The sequence below is a fragment of the Phaethon lepturus genome, unplaced genomic scaffold, assembly GCF_000687285.1.
Source record: "Phaethon lepturus isolate BGI_N335 unplaced genomic scaffold, ASM68728v1 scaffold18278, whole genome shotgun sequence".
Classification (NCBI taxonomy): domain Eukaryota; kingdom Metazoa; phylum Chordata; class Aves; order Phaethontiformes; family Phaethontidae; genus Phaethon; species Phaethon lepturus.
In genome coordinates this window covers 1-9,541 of record NW_010559909.1, presented here as the reverse complement: position 1 = coordinate 9,541, position 9,541 = coordinate 1, and the positions used below count along the sequence as shown (strand labels likewise).

The 9,541-nt window shown below is 46.5% G+C and overlaps 1 long non-coding RNA gene across 1 annotated transcript; it reads left to right on the top strand.

Moving 5' to 3' along the window:
- Window positions 1–338: 338 nt before the first annotated feature.
- On the top strand, window positions 339–7,992 carry LOC104625797. The gene is made up of 3 exons (XR_738083.1): window positions 339–381; window positions 1,894–1,994; window positions 7,178–7,992. It is a non-coding gene; the product is annotated as an uncharacterized LOC104625797 (long non-coding RNA).
- The last annotated feature ends 1,549 nt before the right edge of the window (window positions 7,993–9,541 follow it).

The window sequence follows — 9,541 nt, the reverse complement described above, 5'->3', positions numbered from 1 at the left end:
AGATGCGATAGTCCCAAAACTCGCGGTGCTACCGGTTTTGGTCGTCTCGCTTTGTTTTGCTTCACTGGGTAATGGATGTATCTTGTCCATGTCTCGCGGATTTTTCATGTCTCAGTTTTGCGGAATGAGATGTCTGCAGCCACAGTTTCTTGAAATAATTTTAAGGTAGCTGATGGGGCTCTGTCACGTTCCCTGCGGCTGTCAGAAATAACAGCTGTGTGATATAGAATGTAGCTAAATAAGATAATTTTTTTTCTCACTACCACAGTCTCCAGGAAAATATAAAGCCCTTGCAGACTGCAAGAGGAGAGGATCAGAGGACCTGCTGGTGAAAAATGGGGATGAAATTCAGCTTTTACATGAAGATGGTGAGGGACAGTGGTAGGTATTTGAGGGTTATTTTGCGTTACCTCTCAGAGCCTGCAAGGCCCGTGCAACCTCGTGCGCCTGGTGATACACACGTTGCAGCTTCTGGTTAAGTTTTAGACTATTCCAGAAAGCTGGAGAATTCATTCCCTTGCCAAGACTAGAGGCCATACGCACTGACTTGGCCTGGGAAAACATGTCAGGACTTCCCTTGCCTTGGGTGTCTGGGCAAGTTGTGTTTTACCAACATCTCCACAACCTCCTCTTGCCGTATTCTTCCCCCTTGAGATGATGCTTCAGGTGAGAGCTCTTTGCCCACCCCGGCTCAGCTGTTGGCTTTGTTCCTCTGGGCTTATTAATAGCAATATTGAGTAATTGCAAGACATTTTCCTCCCTCAAACAGCTGTACGAGTGTTGACTGGTTGATGGCTGCAGACCATCTTTCTGTTGTATTTAAAGCTGTGGCTCGCCAGGTGACACTTCACAGCTGGTTGTCTCCTTACGGCTGGGAGCATGGCCTGGGAAATGGCCATACCCAGCCTCCTGCCTGTTGAGCCATTAGTCTCCTTGTCTCGGAGGGCAGCGTGCCCTCTTCTGATTTTTGCAGCAATTTGGCTGAGATTTCTGGCTGTCTTTCCAGGTTGATTTTGACTAGCTCTCGTCAGCCAGCCTGGGGTCTCTGTAGGAGAGGGAGCAGCGCGCTAATGCCTTGTTCGGGATATGGGAAGGGTGATATTAGCAGGAACCTGGATCAGATTTGTGCAGGCACTAGCCTGTAAATGCACAGCCACAAATGCCCCGTGGAGGATTCCTGGCTGACATCTACAGCCCTTGCACTTCAAGGGAAATATGGAATGGAATGGAATAGAATATTTCAGTTGGAAGGGACCTACAATGATCATCTAGTCCAGCTGCATTTTGCAAAATTCAGTTTGTTGTTAGCAAAAGCAAGATGTAAAGCATTTCGTTTTTGCTGAATGCTCGCCACCTTTCATGGTGGTTTCGGCCAGTGCCAGGCAAAGATTTCTCACATCAAACTTTTTTGTGAGCATAGATTTCACTGCATGAGCGAGACAGAGGGATGTCATTTATGAGCATGAGTATTTCCATATCTGCCTAAATCTTGTCTTGAGTTTACTTATGGTACCCTGACTAAATTCATCCTACCAGTCTAGCTCAATAGCAGAGAAGTGAGGAAAGTAATTGCCCTTGGCTCCATCGGTAGCCAGTGGAGGAAAACTGGCGTCTCTGGAGGTCTCAGGCAGGATAACTTGTGCTCTGGACAGTCCTGTTCCTCTCCATTGACTAGAGAGGGGCCCAAGGCAACTGTGCTCCCAATTTGGGTTTTTAAATTAGGTTCCTAAATTTAGGTGGGAAGAACACTTTAAACGCATGCCCAGTTCCTGTTAAAATGCTTCCTTGGTTTGAACAAATGGTTGGTTGCACCAGCAGTTGTGTAGAGTGTGCCCATATCAAACTGCTCATGGGTTGATTGGTTTCTTTTACTAATGCTGTTGTCGTTCAAAGGTTGGTGAAAAACCTAAACAGAAGAAAAGAAGGCTGGATTCCTGTCCACAGTCTGCAGATAGTAGTTGGTGACTGCAGATTCCGGAATGCCAAAGTCGCAGGTATCATATAGCACGTCTAGCAGAAATATCTTGTAACTCCAGTCAGGTCTTTTAAGCCATTTGCATTACACTTGACGTACTAAATCTGGCTGCCTATGCCTCTGCAGGGAAAAAAAGAAAGCAGCTACTCCAAAAAGCCTGCAAAAGTAGTAAAGTGAGCTTTTTTTTTATTTGTTAACGCCTTAAGACATTTCTGTGACTTTAGGCACTAGTAAATTAAAACCAAGCATTTAGAAACGTAGATTTCTTTGCAAGAGCACTGGGTAGAAGATGGGGGAGAAGAGACGGAGTCTGATCAGGGATTCCTGTGACTGTTTTGCCTACTCGCTGCTGTAGCTCAAACCCCGTGTGAATAGGAGGTGCCTAGGCACCATCTCCTCCTGCTGCAAAAGACGTCGTGGCCTGACCCCCAGCACTCTCGAGGCAATACTTCATTTCTGCAGCCTCCCTCTTGCCCTCATTGCTGCCTGCTTGTTAATCCATCGTTAGAATAAAGTTTATGAACAGGTTACCGGGTTTCGGCAGAAAGCTTCTAGTCTCAAAAACCGTATTTCTCATTTTGTAGGTGTAAATGTACATAGAAATGGATAGGGAAGCATAACAGATGACACAAGAAAATGCCTTAAGAGCAGCCTGTCGCCCTTGCCATGTATGCAGCATCGCCACCCCATGTGTTGCCTCATCACCATGCTGTCCACTAGAAATGGGAGACCAGGGTTTGTGATGGGAGCAGCTCAGGAAACCCACATAGATTTAGTCTATTTTGGAGAGAAAAAAAAAAAAAAAAAAAAAAAAAAGGAAAAGAATCCACCAGTTATGGTGGCCATATGAAACAAATTTTGTGGGTAGATTTCTTTTTAAATACTTCCTTTTTGTCAAAATTTGTTGTTTTCATGAATATGAAGGAAGCCTTCTGAAAGGCTTAAAATTCTGGTCAGCTCTTGATGGTTTTCCAGTATATTTCAGTGAAATCCTTCCTATACAGGAAGATATTTTTTTCCCCCTTTGTTGCAGGACAGTCAAATTTCACAGGTTGGAGGTTTTCTGACTTTACCTAAGGGGTAGCTCATAGATGGGCTAGCAGCACAGCTGAGAGGACTGCCCTTGGCCTGCTCCCACCCTGCAACGCCATGTGCTTGAATTTGCACCATTCGCACCTCGAATCCTGTGTTCAGTGTTGGGCCCCTCACTGCAAGAAGGATGCTGAGGTGCTGGAGCGTGTCCAGAGAAGGGCAGCGGAGCTGGTGAGGGGTCTGGAGCACAAGTCTTATGAGGAGCGGCTGAGGGACCTGGGGTTGTTCAGTCTGGAGAAGAGGAGGCTGAGGGGAGACCTTATCGCTCTCTACAACTACCTGAAAGGGGGTTGTGGCGACGAGGGTGTTGGCCTCTTCTCCCAAGTAACCAGTGATAGGACAAGAAGAAATGGCCTCAAGTTGCACCAGGGGAGGTTTAGATTGGATATTAGGAAAAATGTCTTCACCGAGAGGGTGGTCAGGCATTGGAACAGGCTGCCCAGGGAGGTGGTGGAGTCGCCATCTCTGGAAGTCTTCAAAAAACGTGTGGATGTGGCGCTTCAGGACATGGTTTAGGGGACATGGTGGCGCTGGATTAATGGTTGGACTTGATGATCTTGAAGGTCCTTTCCAACCTTAGTGATTCTGTGATTCTGTGCTGTCTTCCCAGCAAAGTCTGGTTATTGCATCTTGCCGGGTCCTGGACCACAAGCCTGTGCAGGAGGCTTCTCCGGCCATAAATGCACCTTGAAAATAGAGCGCCGGCAAACTCCGAACGCTGGTTTGCTTTGTCAGTGGTCCCATCCCTCAAAGCCTGGAGACGCGCAGCTCCAGGCTGGTTTACAAAGTGGCTGAGTGCAAACTGAGGAGAATTTCGCAAGGCGAAACCACGGAAGGCTCCTCCTGCCAGCCTCACACCACTGCCCAGATGCTTTGCCAGGGTCTAGGTGCAGCACTGAGGCTCTGCTTTCCCTGTGAAGGTTAACTCTGTCCTCTCTCGCTATTGCTGGCCGTGTGTGCAGTCTCTAGGCATGATTCTAATTTTACATGCACTCCAGGCAATATTGTAGGATGATGTAGGATGTTTTCTTGCTACTTCCAGGAGCTATTCCTGGAGCTTTTCAGTGATGTGTCCTCATAGCCGTAATGTACTTTCACTCTGAAAACTGGTTTTGAAACAGTACCGTTGCATTTAGCAATTCCCTTTCCTCTGTGGACTGGTCATTTTATACTGCAGGTGACTTTGTACCACTGACCGCTCGGGGACGCGGTCTGGACTGGGCTCTTTTCTGCTTCTTCAGAAGATGGAGCTCTTGCTCCAGTATAGCAGAGGGAGACTTGGGCAGCCAAGCTTGTAGGGCAAAGTAGGGGCAGGAGGGAGCACCGTAACCCCCCCATGTTATTAGACACTTGTGCTGAAACGCTGTTTTGCATGTAAGCAGGGTAAATTTGATTGAGGTGGTGTGGGATCCCCGAGAGCTCAGAGCATGCTGGAGTGGCTTCAGAGCTGGGGGAGAGGCAGCCCTGGCCCTTCGCAGCGGGTGGTGCCTCTGCTACTGCTCGGCTCCAGGTCCCCTCAATAAATAGAAATATATCTCCAGTCACAGCATTTCGTAAACAGAAATCATACAAATCGGGGATTTGGGCTTTTTTCAGTGCAAAGCCTTTAGCTGAGTAGGTGAAATGGTTCCCGTATCTTAACATATTTTTGTAGATTTGTACTGTGGCCCTGACAAAAACCTCCCACCGGGGATGGCTGATGCCTGCACGCTTACAAGCTGTTCCGCTCCCCTCCTGCCAATTATTCCAGTGTTGAGCCAGTACAAATCATAACGAACTTGCAGGGAACTTTTTGCTGCCCATTTGAAGTTATCAGACGTGTATTTGGTCGATGCCCCACTCCCTTACCATTGCCAGCTTAGTAAATCCACCGTCCTCCTGCACCCAGCCTGCCGAGGGACAGCCTGTGTGCAAAGCTGCGCTTGCAACAGCCGCACAAATCCACAGATCATTCTTCTTCCTTTCCTCACATGGTTGCATGGGTAGTTTTCCTTACAGATGAGAGGTTACCATTGGCAATGCCGTGTAACTCTTCAAAAAGCAAGTGTTTTGGTCCAAATCTTTTGCAAAGGGGTGTGCGTGGGAAACTTTATTAAACTTTTTGTAAATCTTGGCCTGGGTATAAGCCAGGAGGCTTTTGGGGAGGAAGATGGCTGGCTTGGAGGTCATTTTGAAAACCAGCTTTCCTTCTGGTGTGCCTCTAGCTATAATTACTGAGATTAGTCCTTGCTGCTTTCTTCTGAATAGGTTTATTCTGCCTCCTGTGCAAGTCCATGGTGGATTTTTTTATGTGTGTGCCATAGGAATAGCTTTGTATCGCAGGTGGTAACAGATCTCAAAATGGGAAAGGTTTGGAGAGAACTCTGCCCAGAAAAAGCAATATGCTGAAAATAGCCACTCCTGAGATTTACCCATGCCGTGCCAAAGCGGTCAGGCGTTGCCTGGTGAGCTGACGTGACTTTTACCTGAATTAACAAGGAGGTGCAAGATTATCTCTTCACTTCCCTTGTGCAAGACGCACGTCTCGGGGAAGGTGAGGGCTGCAGCGTTACAATCCCAACTCCTCTTCTGCAGCGGGGCAGGAGGCAAAGGAGATAAAACGTGCCAAAGGCCGTGATTTACAGCACTGACGGCGGCTGTGCCAGTGGAAGAAAAGGCATCTCGCCTCTCAGCTGCCCCGCGTGGCAAGCGGAGAGCGGGGACGGCAGAAGCGGGGTCCATGCCGTAACCCAGAGCAGATGCACGACGCGTTTCCGCTTCAGTGACACAGTCCTGGCGTCCAGCAGCGCCGCAGCCTCTCCTCGCATCGAGGTGAAGCTCTGCCCCTGCTCTTCTTTTCTCGCAGCAGTGGTAAACAGGCGCAAGCAAAGGGAAACATGCCGTTTGCTCCTGAATTTTCACATCAGAGCAAAATGGGGCCAAAGCATTTTTAGCTTTTTTTCCCCTGACCTTTAAAAGCTGGGCAGAGAGAACAGCGAGCGCCCCGTTTCCACGCGCTGCATGGAGGTTGCCTGAGACTGATTTCTTTTAGAGAGAGCATGAAATAGAGTAGCCTGAATAAAAAAAGGGAATCAAATGAAAAATGGAAGCAGAGATGAATGCCTTTACTTATTATATATATAAAAAAAATACTGCTACAGCTTTCAAGTTCTTTTAAACAGCAGAAAAGTTGTAGGTCAGAATTTGACTTGAGCCCAAAGGCGAGGAGCATTCAGAGCAGGCGTGGAAGGATGCTCTGCGCCCAGGCAGGCGCCCGCGCCCGCTTGGTGTCAGGAGGACGCAGGCTCCCGTTCTACACGCCAGACCCTCTCCTAGTTTGTTTTAACACCTCACTCGTCACGTTATCCCCCCCCAAGCCTTAGGGGGATCCCCTGTTTGTGCTCTTCATGCAATAAAAGCTGAGTAAAGGTTTCACCCGCTGGTAGAGCCCGAAGGACCCAGCTTGCACGTCCTCTGCTCCTGCTGGCCAGGGCGGTGGGGATCGTCCTCTCGACCGTGGTGGGCTTAAGGCAACCCTTTACGTGGCTGCCTGGGCACGTGGTTGGAATCTGCCCGATGAGAGTATCGTACGTGGCTGAACCCGTGAGCTCCCGCAGGCTGGCGGAAGCATGTTGGCCGAAACGCCCAAGTTTTGTCTTAAGTTCTGTTTGAAACGCCGCTTGCAGCTTTGCGGCTGCAGCGCAGCTCTTTGCACTATTACTCAGGCACTTTAATGATTGCAGCCGCAGGCTTTTGCGTTTATGCAGGTTGATTTCTTTTTGGCCTTTGAACCGTAGAGCAGGGTTTCCTTGTGCAGCCTGCGATGCCAGCCCGCTTCGCAGAACAGCTGTTTTGTAATGCTGTAAAAACCGTTTCGAGCCTGACGAAGTAAGGAGTCCAGAGAAGATATCCGCTGGCCACACTGCGATAATCAAGTGACAGATGATGGAAATGAGTCAAACCCTGTGGTCCTGCCTTAGACAAGGCTCTCGCTGAAGCTCGTGGGAGTTCAGCTTTTAGGGAGAACTGCGGGAGTGCACTTATTTATTTTTTTATGTCATACAAATGTTACATGATTACAGGGAACAATGTATTGCTTTAATATTAACATCGTTCTTCATTACTTTATAGATGCTGCCCTGTGTAACACGAGAAAGTTTAGTTCCCCTTGAATTAAGGGTGAACTAGCAGCATCCTATTTTCGATGCTCTTTGGAAGCTTTCAGCTAAGTGTTACAGAGAAATAGCACAATAGTTGGAGTTGTCCTGTACTATTCATCACATTCACAGACCTCCACAGCTTCATCTGCACTGAACGGGACTGGGGTCCTAAGCAGCTTCTCATAGTCATAAAGGAAGCCATTCTCTGCTCTTTCTTTTTTTTCCTCTTATGGAAAGTACAGTATTTTATTATTTTTTCCTGCTGTTTTTCCATGACATCCATCACGTTTCATCAGAGAAGTACACTACAGTTTCCTGACACTTTGTTTAGATGCTTGAAATTTCCTCTACAGGTTGGAGGCTTTACCTACTTACTAGCTGACAACTGTTGAAGTTGCAAATAAAAGAGTTGAGTTTTGGTAAACCAAAAAAAAAAAAAAAAGAAACCAAGCAAAGAAGCTGTATGTCACGCTTAATTGATTTATTGATTTTATGGATGGATTTTTCTTAAATATCTACTTCAGCTATGTGAATGTAATGTTCTGTAAGAGCATCATCTGGCTGACTCACGTGCGAAGATGCAATAACGCTAAAGATCCTCTTTTTGCACTTAGGGTCTGACTCCAGCCCATCGCAGTCAGTCCCATTGATTTCGGTGAGGTTTGGATCAGGTCAAACTGACAACTCAGGGTTGTCGCCAATCCCTTAGGGTCCCAAAGCGTCCCGAGGCTGAAACCTGTATCTAGCAAGTGTTGAAGTTTACATTAAATGTCTGTACTTTTGGAACACGTGCCATAAATCAAAGTTAAATGTCCATGTTTGCACTAAGGATGTTCTTGTGATAAGACTGTACTTTTCAGCATCTTTAACAACAATGTAGCTATTGAATTTTAGAGAAAGAAAAAAGGATATTGAACACTCGTAATTTAATTTTGTGTTCCTTTGTCTAGTTTTGTTCTTTTGTAGAACGTAGGTACAGGTGGTTTGACTTTTAAGCAGATGTGTACGAAGAGCATCTGACTGTGTTGAGAACAGGGTTAATAGTGTGCATGCGGTGGTGAATTTGCTCTGTCCCGTCAAAATGAAACGTTTTATACTGTGGACTAAAGGGGGACCTTTATGATCTGACGTTGATTTGTGAACCATGAATTCTTAGACACAGTACCAAGTTGTTAAGTTAAAGCATACTGGGTTTGGGTTTTTTTGGTGACTGTTTTTGTACAGAGGAATTGTTGAACTACTTGATGGCTGTGGTTGCCCGGGGGCTTCCCCGCCGCACAGCGGTGGGCATTTCTCCACTTCAGGTGGCCAGTATTGCGGGTAACCCCCGTACCCCCTCAAAAACACGACCAGCTGAGTCTGAACAGAGCAACGCTGCAAGACCTAGAAAGATCTCGGTATTCTTCAGTCACTGGCAATCATAGCAGAGAGGTTTTAAGGCACTGAAGGTTATTTCTGTCTACTTTAAAATGGGTCACAATGCGCTTGCTAGGTGGGAAAGTAGGATTCTCTTAAGTTACTGTCGGGGCTGTTTATAGTGGTAACAATTCTTGTGGTATCAGTACACATTTTGAGGTACAACTGTGTAAATATTTGTCTCAAACATAGCACATGTTGCATATTCAATGGTTTTAATCTTTTTTGTCTTCCATAGTTTTAAATCTAAGCTTTTATTAATTTATGAGATTGAGAAGTTCTGCAAATCTGAATGTACAGTTCAAGATTTTTAACATTTGAAACTTTGCACACGACATGGTATGTTACCTTAAGTATGCTGTTCAACTAGGCTCTTCATGTATATGTTATTATAAATTACAGTAGAGAATTTTCTCTGACTGCAAGTTTAAATGAACTATATTGTATATGTACCTGTAAAAAATGTGTTAAATCTATATTTAAAGATTAAAAACTTGTTAAATAAATTCATATGAGAATATGCAATTCTGTCCAAAGACACCTCTGCTGTAATTCTAGACAAAAAAAAAAAAAAAAGAATTCTCACAGTGTTGGTTTTATTTAATTTCTCTGGAACAAATATAACCTTCTCACATGCATTGGGATTTTAAAATAAGCAATGGCAGATGAGCCGATTAGCTTCTTGCTGGATGTAGCGGCAATGAAATTGGGAGAGGCACCTTAGTGCTCATCCTGACGTCTGAAATAGCCGCTACTGAAGTCCTGCCCCGGCTCAGGGCGTCTCATCGCCGGCCTCCCTGCACCCCAGCACCGGGCAGCGCTGCCAGGAGGGACCTCCGGGCTCGGGGCTGTGCCCGTGGGTGGGGGCACGGGGCCGTGCGGGCACCAACAGCCCTTTGGCAGGCGCTGTGGGGAGAGA